This window comes from Sebastes fasciatus, chromosome 19, assembly GCF_043250625.1.
Source record: "Sebastes fasciatus isolate fSebFas1 chromosome 19, fSebFas1.pri, whole genome shotgun sequence".
NCBI classification, from domain to species: Eukaryota; Metazoa; Chordata; class Actinopteri; order Perciformes; family Sebastidae; genus Sebastes; species Sebastes fasciatus.
The window spans coordinates 3,113,199-3,130,914 of NC_133813.1; the positions used below are offsets into that span (position 1 = coordinate 3,113,199).

The 17,716-nt window shown below is 40.4% G+C and overlaps 1 protein-coding gene across 2 annotated transcripts in view; it reads right to left on the reverse strand.

The window, feature by feature from the left end:
* ttc28 (tetratricopeptide repeat domain 28) overlaps positions 1-17,716 on the reverse strand; it is a 132,504-nt gene that overhangs the window by 94,423 nt on the left and 20,365 nt on the right. The gene's annotated exons all lie outside the window — the stretch shown is intronic.

The window sequence follows — 17,716 nt, forward strand, 5'->3', positions numbered from 1 at the left end:
GAGCTGTATGTCAGCGACTCGGTGCTTTCAAGCTACTTCAAATAGTTGTATCATGATGTTTTTTCATGATTTAATCGCAGAAGGTCACATCCCAGAGGTTCACAGATGTGCTACATGATAGAAAGAGTAGAAAGAGTTTGAACAGTGTTTGCAGACCGGGAGAACCCGACACCTCCCTCTGCATCTCCTCACTCAGGGCGACGAGGAGGGAGGTCTGACACCGGAGCTGAGGGTTATGTTATTGGGGGATCAGGAGAGTTTAGAGGGCAGCGACACCGGGTCCCAGAGAAAAGCCTTCAGGATCCTTTACCCTCCATAAACACAGACAGAGGACAGCTCTAATGTCTGCAGAGCAGAGCTGGGATGTCGGTAAAAGTGTCGGCAGAGAGACTGGAGATCAATAAGAGGATGAAACAGGTGTCACATGATTGGTGGGTTGTCTTTAAGGCTTTTATAACACACCATCTTTGACCTGGAGCACTTCAAGAGTTGATTATATTAAGTCTGATTGCATGTGTGTGAGTGAAAGGCACCTATAGGACGTATAGGTAGTGAGAGCTCCTGATCATTAATGAGCCATCACCTAGGCTACATAATGCACTCACATGCAGACGACATGCTGCAAAGACTTAAAGGAAGAGTTCAACATTTTTGGAAGCTTATTCACTTTCTTGCAGGGAGTTAGATGAAGAGATCGATACCACTCTCATGTCTGTACGCTAAATGTGAAGTAAGAATCAGCAGATGATGAGCTTAGCATAGCATAAAGACTGCGTTCTGGGAATATTTTCAAAGCTTTACCTCGCCGTCAGACAGCCCTTTCCAACGGGGAACTAAAAGATGTTATATCGCCACCAGACTCCATTCACAAAAACAGTCATTTTACCTCGCAGAACAGAGGAGTTGCTGCTCTACCGCTGCATCGATCCGAACTAAAGCGGCGTCCACAGCAGTACATTGCTTCGCTCCCGTGGCCGTCCGTCATCTAAGTTACGGTATATAATGTTAATACACTGACTATAAGGATACTGTACATGTAGCAGCGTCGCCATGCAGAAACCTACGTCAGGACACATCTGGAGATACGTGGTTCTCACTGGACAGGAAGTAGTCAGTAACTAAAGCTATTCAATAAATGTAGTGGAGTAAAAAGTATTTACCTCTGAGATGTAGTGGAGTTGAAGTATAAAGTAGTATAAGATGTGAATATACTCTCTGAAGTTAAGCTCTTAACTGTGTTCCAGAATAAAGGAAGCAGCAGCTGTATCGTGTGTTTGTGTTGATGAGGAACAACAGAAGAAGAAGATCAAGGCGGGCGGTGGTGATGTAACGTGAGTGTAAGTAGTCGGGTGTAACTGAGAGACGGGAGGATGAAGTGAGGACGAGGTAGCAGATGACAAGCTGCTCCTCCTCTTGACACCACGACTGTCACCCTCCTGACTGCTCATGAAAGCTTAATGCTGACCAGGAACTTTCAGTAAAAGTGAAGAAGAGAGTCAACAAATGTCCAAAACCTGCTGCTATAAGCACTGAGTTCAACATTCACAGCACCTTAACTAACTGTGATGTTGTAGTATTGATGTTATTTCTCAAACTGTCTTGTTTTTTTTGCAATCAGACTTCTTTCTGCAACCAGAGGAGTCGCCCCCTGCTGGCTGTTAGAAAGATGCGAAGATGCATGTTTAAGGCACTTCAGCATTGGCTTCACTTTTCAGACCTGGAGGTCGCCCGCTGAAATAAAGTAGCTACCCAGAGAGAGAAGGAAACAATTCTGCAGTAAAACACTCAGAAGTGTTAGAGAGGAAACTTCTCACCAGCATCAGAAACAACACATTGTCACAGGGGGACTGTAGGTGGGAGAAAATATTACATTAACGGAGCACATCACCCTGAGAGACTGATATGAGGTGTGACACGTTTTATTTCATTATGTTCCTTCATCCTCTGTCCTTGTCAGACAATGTGACTGTCAGACTGCACTACATTTACTCAAGTACTCTTAAGTACAATTTTTGAGGTACTTATACTCTGAGTATTTCCATTTTATGCTACTTCATACTTCTTACTTCTTACATAACTTCACATTTGTTTGTGAATACTTAGGAGACTGTTTTGACACCATACCGAATGCATGGATTCTTCATATGCATAGCCAAAACAAACAGACAATAGGACCCAGCATTTAAAGTATGTAAATGTATGAGTGAATCAAATATTTTGTCACGGATTTAAACAAACACTGTTATTGGGTATGAGAGTGTGTTGACTGTGTCAGTAGCGTGTCCCAGTGTTAGAGACTTGTTAGACTCTGGTCTCTTGTGTGAGGTGAAAGCCTTCAGGGAGAGACGCTCTGACTCCTGCTGCCATGATATGAACATCAAAGACTAACTGACTGCTGCAGAATACTGAAGACCTTCATATCTGTATTAAAGAGCAACACAACACACTACTACTGCTGCTGCTCAAATACCAGCTCTGAACTCAGTACTTCACTGAAGACTACTAATACTACCTCCACTACAGCGAGCTGGGTGTCCCGAGTCCCCACAAATATCTGTAACACGCTAAAATGTCTCGGTTTTCAATATTCAAATTGTCACGGTTTTTCACCACAATTAAAATAATAATAATACTGTAATATTTACTATTTAATACTTGTTTTCAGAGCTTACATATATAGACATTTATCATGTTTTATTACATTGCTTTGCTGAATACTCAATTCTGATTGGTCAATCATGGCGTTCTACAGTCTGTTATTTCTTTATAACAGACCGTTGCTATGTATAACAGACTGTTGCTATGTATATCAGACCAGTGCTATGTATATCAGACCGTTGCTATGTATAACAGACTGTTGCTATGTATATCAGACCAGTGCTATGTATATCAGACCGTTGCTATGTATAACAGACCGTTGCTATGTATAACAAACTGCATCTATGTATAACAGACAGTTGCTATGTATAACAGACCGTTGCTATGTATAACAGTCCGTTGCTATGTATATAACAGACCGTTGCTTTGTATAACAGACCGTTGCTATGTATAACAGACCGTTGCTATGTATAACAGACTGTTGCTATGTATAACAGACCATTGCTATGTATAACAGACCATTGCTATGTATATAACAGACCGTTGCTATGTATAGCAGACCGTTGCTATGTATAACAGACTGTTGCTATGTATATAACAGACCGTTGCTATGTATAGCAGACCGTTGCTATGTATAACAGACTGTTGCTATGTATATAACAGACCGTTGCTATGTATAACAGACCGTTGCTATGGGCGCAGTTCTGATGTTGGACTCTGGAGGACCGTTTTTGTGGCAAAATATTGATTTCTTAAGTAAGTAGTGGTGTAATAAGCGGGATAATGTACAGCTAGCAGGTCATTGTTGTGAAATAAACCCATTCAGGGCTGACAATTTATAGACAAAACTATTAATCTAGAAAATAATCTGCAAATTAATCAATAATGAAAATAATCGTCAGGGAAGGCCTGAAAAAGACACTATTGAGTAGCATCATGGGAAATGTAGGATGCTGTGTATTTGGAGATTGAAAGTCAGGATATCTCCGCCTTCTTTTTACCATTCTTTCATATTCTGAATCTTTCCAACTTCATAGAAGCACTGTGTGAGATAACTGTACCCTTCATTACCTCGGCAGAGCACAGATTGGTACTATAGCTACAACTTTTAGGCATGTAAACACCAGAGCAGGGGCCGTATGGGAGACACATGCATGCATTTCCCTTTTTATTTACCACCATAAAACACTGATTTGTTGTTTATGAACCAGGTGTGTTGCTTCTACCGTTCAATACGCCGCTCGGTGCCAGATATAACCGCTTCACTGCAGGACCTCAAATGCATGATGGAATGTTTTCATAGAGCTGCACATGGAGACTCGTCTTGACACTACTTTGTAATATAACCACTGACAACAGGTGCACGCTGACATAAAAAGCAACAGTGCAACAGTCCATGTTTCTAAAAGCAGCATTGTTATAGAGGGAATGGACCGGAGTGATGTGCTGAACTGCAGGGAGGGGAGATTGTCCAGAAACCTGCAGACTGAGGACGACTCTGTGTGACGCTAGGAGGCATCGCTGAGAGAGGTCTTTGCAATCACACCAAACAACGAAGCCTCATAAAACGGTTCATATGATATCCTACAAAAAGTTATTCCTCATTTTTCATGCATTTTTCTACGAATGTCCAGAAACACGTGTCGATTTCTGCTCGTTACATGCATACAGTCTTTTCAAAATAAACTTCTGTCTTCACAGGAAACTACTTGTTTAGGTTTAGGCAACAAAACTACTTGGTGAATAGGGGTGTGAATTTTTCGCTACCTCGTGATTTGATTTCGGTTTTTGGGGTCAAGATTGGATTTGGCGTGTTTCCGGAGCCATCAGCCTGGAGGTTCCCACCCTGAACAAGCTAACCCTCGGGGATGAGACTGGCGGTGGGTTCGGTCTGCGAAACAGTACAGTTTTACAGGTACGAGGCAGCAGCAGGCCGACGACCCGCTGTACGGAGTCAAGGATGAAGACTGGAGTGCAGCTAGCTGGCTAGCATATAGTCGGTCTATGACCCCATGATGACACACGTTCAGTGACAGCCTCCTCATTTGCATAATGAGGCAGAAATGCAAAAATATAATCCATTGGTACGAAGAAGAAGAAGGGCACTTTATTAATCAATTATTGCAAAAAGAAAGGTATAAAGAAAAGAAAACAGAAATAAATAAGTTTAGGGATAAAATAAGGAGTGAAATGCAAAGGGATAATAGTGCAGAAATAAATAAATAAATAAATGTGCATAAATACATAAATAAATATATACATTTAAAAAATAAATATATATAAATATAAATTTAAAAAATAAATGCAAAAACAAATAAATAAAAAATAATACAGATAAATAAAAGGGAAAAATAAACAGAAGACTAGAAAAATGTATACAAAAATAAATAAATGAAGAAGCAAATTAAAACAGAAATATCAATTTATTTTTTATATTATTTCTGCTACATTTAATGACATTTATTTATTTATTTATTCATTGATTCATTTATTTATTGATTGATTGATTTTTGATTGTGGCAGGTTCCATCCTCCATACATGTGGTGCATTCAGTGCGCGCAAAGCAGACAGCCGCGGCAGTAAAAAAAAGTTGTTAAAAATCTATTTTTGGAAGTTGTGAATTTATTTTTTTCGCCCATCCCTATTAGTTAGGTCTAGGAAAAGATGAGGGTTTGGGTTCAAATACCAACAAAAGTGTCGTTACTTAAGTATGGAAGTTGAGGACAAATAGACAACGCTGACTTATATATATATATATATATGCAAATAAAGTGCATTACTTTTCATAAGTATAGCTAAGTAGGTTGTATGAGAGCAGCCTGTGAAAGCAGAACGTTTCCACTTTTAAATGACTTAAATGATCTTCTGTATGAACACCATAAACTACATTCATAATATTCAGATGATCAGATGTGTGACGGTATATTCTGTACGTCACAGTTCACATCAGACAGCCTTCCACTGTGTCAGACAACCACCGTTAAATCTTGAATCACACACACACACACCCCTCAGACGCCATCAATAATGCAGCAGCTGTTTTTATATCAGTGTGTGTGTGTGTGTGTGTGTGTGTGATTTGTTTACGCTCATGGCTGCTGCCAGCCTCATTGTTTTTTCATGAAAACTGTAAACTGCATATTTACAACCTGTTACAAGGAGCAAACAAAAGAAACACGCGGGCGTGCAGAAGCCAGAGGTATGCAAATAGCAAACAGTTTGAAGCTGCGGGTCATTAATAAACACTTCAGCTCCGTATTAATGGCACCAAAACGTAATGAAATTCTATGTAAGTCGTATATCTCTTTGTTTCACAGCCGCACAGCAGGCACCATAACGTAATCTACAGCAACACTACGAGCACCAAACTGGCTCTCTGGCCGGTCTGACAGGGTTTCTATGATGAGATAATAAAGTCAACCTTGACCTTTGACCCCTTGACCCCGTTTTTTCTTCACAGGCTGGAAGACGTGTTTGTTAGATTGAGCTGAAAGACGAGTCGGGGCTGCATATCTTTGTCAAATCAAATATCAGTCTTATTCATCTCTCTGACTGCCATCATCACTCTGCCTCTACACACACACACACACACAAACACACACCACGCTGATAAACACACAGATACACACACACCATATGTCAGGAAAGTCAATTTGATGGAGCACTTTCCGCAGCCAACATGGCTACTAAACACACACCTTGGCAGTGATGAATGTAGTGGCTCCTAGTGTAGTGTGTGTGTGTGTGTGTGTGCACTGGACTGGGAGACACAGATTTAGTGTGTGTGTGTGTGTGTGTTTATGGTCTCCGTTCAGCTGCATTATTGAAACGTTTATTGCTGCTGTTTTAGAATCAATCATTTTTTTAGTCTTTTATTTATCTGTATTATTTAAAAAAAATAAATTATATTTATTTTTAAATGTATATATTATTTATGTATTTATGCACATGTATTTATTTATTTATTTATTTCTGCACTATTATCCCTTTGCATTTCACCCCTTATTTTTTCTCTAAACTTATTTATTTCTGTATTCTTTTCTTTATACCTTTCTTTTTGCAATAATTGATTAATAAAGTGCCCTTCTTCTTCTTCGTACCAATGGATTATATTATCATGACAACGGCTTGTATATCCTCCGTCCTCTGTCTTCCTGTTTCTCTTTTTGAATGATGACTACAGACTACCGCCGCCTGCTGGTGTGGAGAGTTATTTCCTCTCACGCAGGAGCAGAACGTACGTTCTAACTGGCCGTCGGCTGTCGTCTTTGAGGTGTGTTCAAATGCAACTTGTTGGCCAAGACAAAGGAGACGTGAGGCGACTCAACGGTCGGCCTTCATCGCTGCTAGTTCTCTGATGTCGCTTGGTGTGTCTGGGCCTTTAATGTGAAAGAGGACTCTAGTATTACAGTTTTCCTCCCCTCTACAGAGCACTTTAGCGTCATTTAACTCCTTTTAGTTTTACATTTAGCAGCTGAAAAGCCAGATGTTCCAGAAACACGACTCCCAATGAGTGCCAACGTTGCTCTGTGTCTGCTGGATGTGTAAATAGGAGTCTGTTCGCTGACATGTTCGCCACAACTGGATGAGATGATAATATGTTAATGTTGTGTTTACAGCTTGTTGCTCTGCCCTCAAGTGACATAAAAATCAATGCATGCACGTTTAAGGACATGGCAGCTTTTCCCCTCTTTGTAGTCTTTGCGGTGTGTTCCAGTGCAGCTTTCTGGCCAAGACAAAGGTCTTCGTCGCCGTTGTCGTCACGTTCAGGACCTTAAATTCAGCTCCTGTATCATCGACGTGACGGCAGCTTCTGTCGTGTTTACTTTGAAAACAATGGAGGCGGCGCCGGCAACATTAAGAAAACCACGTTTCTGTCGCCTCTGGCTCTTTCTATGATTGTTAAGATTAGTCATGTTCATCAAAGAAACCTCCCAAGAAAGAGCCCCAACATGACACGTTTGAGTTCAAGTGAGAAAGACCTCTCGGGGTCGTAGGGATTATGAGCAAAGGAGGAAGTCAGGTGACGTTATTATACGCTCAGAACAACATACAGGAGACTGGCCTTCACAAATGACGTCATCCTGCCTTTATTTTGTCGTTTCATTTGGAGCACTAGTTCTGAAAAGCCTCCGTCCTTTTAACACCTCTCCTCTCAGATGAAGCACAAACAAACAAAGCAAACATTAAGACGGAACTACATGTCTCTATTGTTCTGGTGTTTCAGCGTAGACAGTAAAACTCTGACCATGCTCGTGCGTTGTAACAAACCGTTGGACACACAAGAGGTGTTTTGAGATTTATCAGCATTTAGAGTGGACACGGTCTGACTGTGAGATAAAGTCTGCAGCAGCACGGCGGCATCAGTCTGTGTGGCCTCCAGGCGCTCGCCACAAATGAGACCATTCATCTCTGCTACCATACACGGCCACTAACGCTGTCTCTTTCTGTGGGTCACACACACACACACACACACACACACACACACACACACACACACGCTGCTGTTTAATCCGCTCATTCTTCTGTGCAGCCCCAGCAGGTATTTCACCTGCTGTTGTTTCTCTTTTTCACAGACAGCATCCAGTCTTCAGTCTCAGCTTCACCTCTGATTACCGGCTTTGTTCAGGATCCGCCAGATGTTCCTGAGGCTCTGAGGGCAAATCTGTCTCCTACAAATTACATTTATTAGAGAGCAACAAGTCCTCCAAACTAAACGACCAAACACTAAAGACAAAAATAACATTCTTCGTTAATGTTAGGGGAGCTTCGTCGTCATGGTTACAATAATGAACTAGGGCTGTCAAAGTTAACATGATAATAACGCAAATTCATTTTAACGCCACACAACTTGCGATTTTTACGGATAAAAAATGTGCAATAATTTGCGATTAATCGTGATTAAAGTGGCAGTAGTCAGTATATTTTTTGCATCATTGGGCAAAAATCCCATAATAACCTTTCAGCATATTGTAATTTGAACCAGACTTCTGCTCCTCCTCATCGCTCTGTTTTCAGGCTTTAGAAAAGCCCTTGACGGGAGACTTTGACCAATCACAGGTCATTTCATTGAGCGAGCGTTCCTATTGGCTGTGCTCCGGTCATGTGACCAGTACCTGGCGTTCCTTCACCAGATTTCAATGGCGGCGGCATCACAAACTTTCTCATTTTCCCGCTAAACCGTGCACTACAAGATGATTCTGAGAACATTTGAGGAGAGAAATAGACATTAACGAAACAGAATATTGATTCATATTTGATCAGCGCTGCCTAGTTTGACCGTTTGGTCGGAGTTCACGAGTGATTGACAGCCGGCTCTCATAGACGGCAGCTGGACAGCAGACCTCAGATCAGCTCTTACTGCTTGTTTTCCTCCGGTCTGTGAAATCTTGCAGATGCCGTTAGGAGCACCAGAGGACACCAGAGTACACATGATTGTTTTCAGGTTACCTGTTTCATGTTCTACTGTCACGATATAGCGACCGTTTTTTAATCATATTTGCTCCAATCTCGCCTACAACTTCAGATGATTTTTTTTTTTTTTGTCTAAACAACAGTCCAAAAACTAAAGAGATTTAATTTTTTCATCACAAGAGAAGGAAAAGCAGCAAATCGTCATAAAGGACATGTGAACCAGAAAGTGCTGCGAGTGCCGAAACATAAGTTTAATGGTTCGGGCATCCGTACTAGATGCCCGAACCACCTCAACTGGCTCCTTTCGACGCAAAGAAGCAGCGGCTCTACTCCGAGTCCCTCACGGATGACTGAGCTTCTCACCCTATCTTTAAGGGAGACGCCAGCCACCCTCCTGAGGAAACCCATTTCGGCTGCTTGTACCCGCAAAAAATGTACAAATGCACATTAGAAGTATATAAACTAAAGATGATGACGGGATCAATGCAGCTGTCTTTGTCTCTCATCCATCAAGGAACCAGCTTTCTTTCCATCTCCTTCAATCACAGTCTTCATTCACTAAATCTCCTCCTCTGGATACCTGCCCTGAATCATGTGTTCACTATTATTCTGTGAGTGAGGAGAAATCCTCCTCATGTACATCCAATAATGAAGCGTCCGCTGAGTTTGTGATAGCCGAGCAGAATAATAATCACTTGACCTTTCTGCGTTGTCAGGTGGAGGTGGATGTGGAGGTGGAGGTGGAGGTGGAGAGGGAACCTGCATGAATCACGGCCAAATGTTCGAGTGCGTCGCATCCAATTTGATTCCAGCGGCTCGATGAGGACGCTTTAGTTAAAAGATGTCGGATAAATTATATATCTGAAATGCTTCAATCAGAGGATGCTCTCGTTCAGTCGGAGGGAACAAGGTCTGTCGGTCGTCTGGAAACAGACGGTACCAAAAATTATAAAAATGAAATGCTCTCTCTCTCTGTACGTCACACACAAGATAAATCAATGTTAGCAGTATCCCTCCAGACTAACACCAACACATGCTCGGCCGTGAATCACACAAGTGCAGGTCAAGAGTTCAGAGGTCAAACGGCGGGTCACGTGGGGGTCAAAGTGAGAGACGGTGTGTTTGGTTATCAGATCTGTCCAGCTGTGTGTGTGTGAAGATAAATTATTGATTTAGAAACAGATCCCAAAGCTGTTGACATTGATCTCTTCCCCTGGTGAGCTGGGTGATCGGGGGGGGTAACACCTCGGCACCGCTGGCTGTATTGAACACTGATAAGCTAATAGAACCATAAACCCCTCAGGTGAGAGATTCAAGGTCCAATATGTTCAACTGATCTGACTGAAGACACCTCAGGAAACCGTGATTTTATAAAGAATATGTATTTCAAAACAAGTATTCAATGCATTTACACCTCAAATTTGGAATTAAACAACCGTAAAATAAAGCATTATTATATTATTTTGTGAATTATATGCAGAATATAGGGGTGAAAAAATTAAATTAAAAATTAAAATTAAGATATTTTCAGGGTTTTGTATTTTATATGTGCCCCTTACTTTGCACCAAACAGATTATTAATGGATAAATTAATGGACTGTAATATATTAAGGTAATTTTTATGAAATATATGCACAGTTAAAGGAATAAAATCTCCTTAAAATTCCAAGCAGTTTATGTACACCTCAAATTTTGGGTTAATAAATTGCGAATTAATCGATTATTATATAATTAGGATTTTTTTTATGAATTATATGCAGAATCTACGGGGTAAAAAAAAATGTATTTCCCTTAAAATTATGATATTTTAAGTACCCCTTAATTTTAACCTTAATCTTTAATTAAGTTGCAACTTCACAGATAATTAATGGATAAATGAATGGACTGCAAATCAATATATTATGGTATTTTTATGAATTATATGCATAGTTTAAGGATTAAAAACTCCTTAAAATTCTCCTCAAATTATTAATTATTATATATTAATGAGTTTTTATTCACAGTTGAAGGTGTTTTCAGGGATAAAAACTCCCAAGGACCTTAATTTTTATGGATAAATTAATGGACTGTAACATATTAAGGTATTTTTAATGGATTATATTCACAGTTTAAGGTGTTATAAAGGGTAAAAACTCCTTTACAAACTCTTCAGGATGTTAGTTTTTTATGGATAGTGGACTGTAATATGTTATTAATAATAATAATAATAATAATAATAATAATAATAATAATATATAATAATAATATAATAATAATAATAATAATAATAATAATAATATAATAATAATAATAATAAGATATTTGATGGATTTTATGCAGATTTTAAAATTGACCAAAAACATTCCTGAATTTTCACTTTTATTGAAAAGTTAAGGTCCTTTCAAGGTTAACTTTCATGTTTTTTTGGTCACTTTTAAAGTGTTATTGTCTCCGTCTGAGACATGACGATAGAGCCAAACTAGACCAACCACCGGTTGAATATTTAAAAAATTGTCTTTTATAAGATGATCACATGTTTTTTTATGTAAAATTAAACAACAGCTGTTAAATAAATGTGGATTAAAATGTATAATATTTACTTCTGAGATGCAGTGAAGAAGAAGTATGAAGCAGCACAAAATGGAAAGTACTTCAAAACTGTACTTAATTACATACTTGAGTAAAAGTACTTTGTCACTTTCCACCACTGCAAATCACTTTATTTCATTTCTTTAATTCAGCTAACGAATGCTTTGTCTCTCTTACGGATTCTTCAGAACAAATTTAATTATCTTAATTTTGAGAAATGAGCCGTTCTTCCTCTGAGAATATTTAGATTTTAAACGTCTTCTTCTGTTTTATTCTTCACAAAGATGTTGTAGATGAGGACGACTGGTATCCAGTTCAGCGGAGATACTTTACAGGTGTACATTATATATATATATATACTGTATATATGTGTGTGTGTGTGTGTGTGTGTGTGTGTGTGATGATGTGAATGTCAGGAGGTAATTATCCTCTAAATGTTGGAGTCTCATCATACACAGGTCATCCTGGAGTCAACACATCACTGTTATCAGCCTGCACACGTTATATTGATCCTGTGAACCACAGTAATAACGCGGCTGTGAGAGGAGGTGAAATCATTTTAAACTAACACACTAACCCGGCTTCTATGTGTGTCCGAGAGAAAATAAATCACACCGTGGAGTCGGTGGAGATGATGAGAGAGGTCAGTGAGTGTGTTTCCCTGGTCCTCGTCTAACTAACAGTTTAAACTAATTTGATGTGTTGGTGCCTCGTGGCAAGGTTGGATTAAACTGTGCGTATTACACACACACACACACACACACACACACACACACACACACACACACACACACACACACACACACACACACACACACACACACACACACACACACACACACACACACACACACACACACACACACACACACACACACACACACACACACACACACACACACACACACACACACACACACACACACACACACACACACACACACACACACACACACACACACACACACACACACACACACACACACACACACAGGTAACCTCAGCTCTCTTGTGATATTCCTCCATATTAACCGACGTGTGCCGGTGTTAGTGGAGCGCTCGTTCACCGAACCTGCAGCTCCGGTCCTCTAGAGACGCTGCTGAAGGTCATATTTAACCAGCTGACATAACACACCTCCTCCTCCTCCTCCTCTTCTTCCTCTGGATATAACAGCAGCAGAGCGTCGGAGAGGAGGTGCTGAGAACATGCTGGAGAAATTCACACCTTCAGCACCAAGGTTGTTATTCTGCAATTAACAGATTTACTGAGAGTACAAAGCATTCAGTTGTTTTCAACACTATAGAGCTGCTACTAAGCATTCTTATCTCCCTTTATTGGCAGTTTTCTTTCTTTTGTTTTGTCTTTAAAATGTCAGAAAATAGTACAAAGAAAATCACAATCGTTGACGTCTTCAGATTGTCTTGTTTTGTCTGACCAACAATCCAAAAACCCAAAAGATATTCACTTCAGTCAGCTTGAAAAATGACTTAAATTATTAGATTAATTGATTAAAATGGTTGAATTAATTGTAGAGTTGATGGACTGAAACATTCCCTTTCAAGAGATACAGTTGATGTTATTATATAGAAAAATCTCAGCATATTCTTTTCCATTATAGTTCATTAAAACAAGAATTATGCTTCCCATAATATATATGATATAATGTCATGTTTGAATGCTGCACAAAATATAATAAATATAAACATCTATTCATCTATCTAAGGCTGCAAACTAAAGATTATTTTCATTATCAATTAATGTGCAGATTATTTTCTTGATTAATTGATTAATTGTTTGGATTATAAAATATCAGAAAAAGTCATGAAAAATGCTGATTTATTGCTGATTTATTATAATTATAAAATGAGTAATAATAATAACAATAACAATAATAATAATAATAATAATAATAATAATAAATATATATAATATAAATATATTTAAAAATAATACCAATAAATTAAATAGGAGTAAATAAATATGGGAATTAACACAATGATAAATAAATAAAGAACCAAATTAAAACAGAAATATCAATTTATGGTTTGATCAAGTAATGAATGGCTACATTTATTTTTAATAATATTTTTTTCTACATTTAATGACACATTTATTTATTCATTTATCAAATCATTAATTTATTTATTTAGTTTTCTGACATTTTATAAACCAAATGATTAACCAAGAAAATGTATTGTCAGATTAGTCCACAATGTTTCTGTTTTTGTATGAAGAACTGCTTGATAAATGTGGATAAAGACTGCGCTGTGTGTTTGCTTTTTACACAGAAACATACATGAAACATGCCACAGACTAATATAGAGAAACACAATTTAAATATTCCTGCAAGTGAAATATTATAAAGTATACGTTCTCTGTAATCAGAGTAAGTGATGATCGCGGTCTCTGTGGAGGAGACCTGAACGTGTGAGAAGCTGCATATTTGATGACTTATTCCATTCAGATTATTCTCCCTGCAGGATCTTCTGCCGCTTTTGAAGAGTTTCACTTAAAATCATGAATATGTAATTTCATTTTTGGGTTAAAAAGATAAGCTGGGAACATACAAGAGAGAATTAACCCTATCTGATGGTGAAACTGCTGAGTGCTGCAGTCATTAATCCTTTGATGCCGGCGTATTCAACATTTTCTCCATTAACAAGAAGAAGAAGAAGAAGAATCAACGTGATAATAATAATATTTTCTGTTATTATTGATACTCGTGGCGGCTGCTTGGCCCCGGAGCTCAGACAGACAGTTGGTGGCGCATATGCCCGGTGAGGCTGGCGCCTGGCACGGCGTCACTGAGGCGCCGCCAAACAGATGAGCCTGTAACTGTGTTGGTTTAATGGTGAGGAGAGCGTGCGCTGGGTTTTTACAGAGTGGTTGACTTTCTTGTTTTTCTCTATTTGGATGTTTTTCATTGTTACAATAGAGGTGTGAAGAGGGAGGAGTTATGTGGGACAGCGCTGGTTCTGGACAGTCAGGATACATCCACACTAATACGTTTCGTTTTAAAACGGCGTTTAAAACAAAAACAATCTCCGTCCAGACGAGCGTTTTAGGGGCATTTCATGATACGTGTCCACAGCCTCCGTTCTTTCCACGCTTCCCAATCATTGTGGATGTAAGCAGCCCTGCAATGCATTCTGGTAGCGTGGCAGCAGACTCCAGAGAAGGGGCGTCACATTGGCCACTCTTCATTTGCATAAAGTCGCGGAGGTACTGACAAATGGTTAGATTAACCTCTTCAAAATCCAACGGCTGCTATTCTGTTTTCCAGAGGTTGTAGCGGGCGGATTTGAAAGCTAGAGGAAGGATACTGGAATGATATGAATCTGAAAATCCCAATGAATCCATCGGTCCCAACCATGCCATGCTGGCTTTTCGGGAAGGAGGCTAAATAACACTTCAAATTTACGCTAAATTTTGGCGAGGAAAAACTGTCATGGTCATTTTCAAAGGGGTCCCTTGACCTCTGACCTCCAGATATGTGAATGTAAATGGGTTCTATGGGTACCCACGAGTCTCCCCTTTACAGACATTGTCTGTAGTGACATAAATTGGAGCGTTGTTTTTTTTACGAAAAGTGATGTTTGGAGACAAACTCTGCACCGGTAAAAGCTCCAAAGAGTGTGGTGAGGAAATACGACCCTGAATAGTTTGGATTCATAATGGCAGGCAGTGATGGGTGAGGGTAAGCTGAATATTTATGTGGGTCATTACACCTGCCAGTGGCATCACACATATTTATAGCCCAGTTTGTTATTTTAACAATCAGACGTGGGTCTCAGGTTACAAGAGGTTGAGAACCCCGGGTGTAGGCTACTTTATGCAAATCAGGGGCGTCCTACGCGACTCGCCACCTCTAGAAAAATACAGAGAATCTTTTAAACTAACCATTGTCGACACAGAATAAAGACAGATTCAGCAACTACATGGCTTATTTCTCTCATAAAATGTTTTCAGAAACACATTTCGGTGAACTCTTGTTCGTGAAATAAGAGAACAAAGTTTCCAAACGAGCTGCCATGTTGGTTCCGGTTTGAAGGCTGGGAGCAGCAGCCGACGGACGGAAAGCGTTCGTCCAATCAGGTGCCTTGTGTCTAGTGTCTAGGAAAACAAAAGGGCAAAAGATCTGAAAAATGTCCAAAAAAAAAGTCTGAAAAAATGCCTGAAAAAAAAGATCTGAAAAACGTCGGACAAAAGGCATCCGCCGCAATAAAAAAACGCCCCTGTGGACACGTACCATCAGAATTAATCTCCGTCCACACTACCACGCCTGAACGTGACCATTCACGTACACTGGGTACGGCTGATTTAATGAGACACAAATAAGACACGAGTGCTAATAAACAGCATATCACTACCTCTTCCAACTGGGAACTTCCCGGTTCAAATGGAATGCAGCATCATTCTCCGTACCAATGGCTGCAGAGACTCATGGGTATTGTAGTGTTTAAAGCTGTCCGCAAAACTGACGGACAAAACAGAAACAAAGTTGAACTGATGAAACCTGGTGGCCAGAACATAAACCTATATGTCTGTTACATTATCCAGAAAGGTCCGGTGTTTCCATGTTAAGTTACATTGAGAGCTTCTCTCAGGGTTTTGCCGAAGCTCTGGGCGTTGATGACGCAGTTCAGTGTCCCAGCTCCAAAATCTTGACGAGGTTGATCGCTCAAGACGTTTCAGAGAGCGTCCAAAGTGCCCTCTCCAATCCCGAGGGCATAATTCAGCGCCTCACTCCTCCCAGCAGACTCAACGACATGATTCTGCACGCCTATAAAATGTGCAAGGTGTTCATCAGGGAGATGAAGTCTGTGTTCTCACCTCGACCACGCAAACAGAGGACCACCTCCGAAGAATCGGATACGGAACCAGAACCCTCAGACGCTGATGACCACCTTCCGGAGACGCATTCATCAGATGTTGTGATTGCGATCAAAGACATCATGGTTATCAAAGTCATCATCAGGAAGAAGTTGAACGATATCACCGAACCTCTCTTGGATGTCGTACCAGACACTGAGTATACGCTGCTGCAGTCTCAAAGCTCTCGGGAGATTGAAGACTTTGCAGTAGACATTACTCGGAGCATTGCTGAAGATGCTGCAGGCCTGACTCCATCGAAACAGAAAAGCAAACAGTTTAAGAACAACATCGGAAGCAGAATCAAGAAGCTTTTGGTAAAGTGCTTTGCCAAAGCGTGCATCCATCGTATCGTGGCACAAATGATGAACCAATACCACCGGGACTCTAAAGTTCACAGCAGGGAGTCAGCGAAGTCTCTTACAAAGATTAACCAGCTGTTAAAAGACAACCGTGATCTTCTGGGACTTGTTGATCCACACACGGACATTCCCAGTGGTCGAGTCTTGGAGTTCACAAAGCTCTTAAGTGATCTCCTTTACAGACACATCGTAGATGGGCCAGAGATCCTCCCAGCTTCAATCCAAGAGCCAGTAAAACATGCTGGCATGCTTGCTGACTTGCAGAGGAAGGTCCTCGGTTTCCTGTCACTGACCAGATGGTGGCAGATCTTTAAGGCCGGTGACCTCGCTGACAAGACGAGAGACGTTATACTGGGCACTGAGTCCCAACCTTTGGGAGATGCTATACTAGGCACTGAGTTCCAACCTTTGGGAGATGCTATACTGGGCAGTGAGTCCCAACCTTTGGCAATTCCTGCACAGCCTGGTCCAGTATGTGTGACGAAGAGTCGTGATGACTCTCCACGTGCAGCGAGGAAAGAAAATAACAGAATCTGCATTGAGACGTTCTTGGAGACGCTGGTTATGAGGATCTTCAAGAAGGCAAAAGTTACCTGGACCATTTCAAACGTCCAGGACATCATCCAGCGCCTTCTTGAGAGAACGTTGGCCGAAGTCGAGGGTGTAGACTTTGAATGCGGCCCAGAAACATTCGGAGACCTCGAAAAGACCATTTTCCGAGACCTTCGTAAGAAGTGGGGCAATGCAACATGGGTGCTGGTGTCCTTGAAATCGGACAAACCGGCACTTGGAGACTGTATTGCCTCCTCTGTCAAAGATCACCTGATGGCACCACGGAGAGAGAGGTCCTTCATGCGCAGGTTCTTTTCTTTCCTTCCATGCTCACGGCCATGACGATGG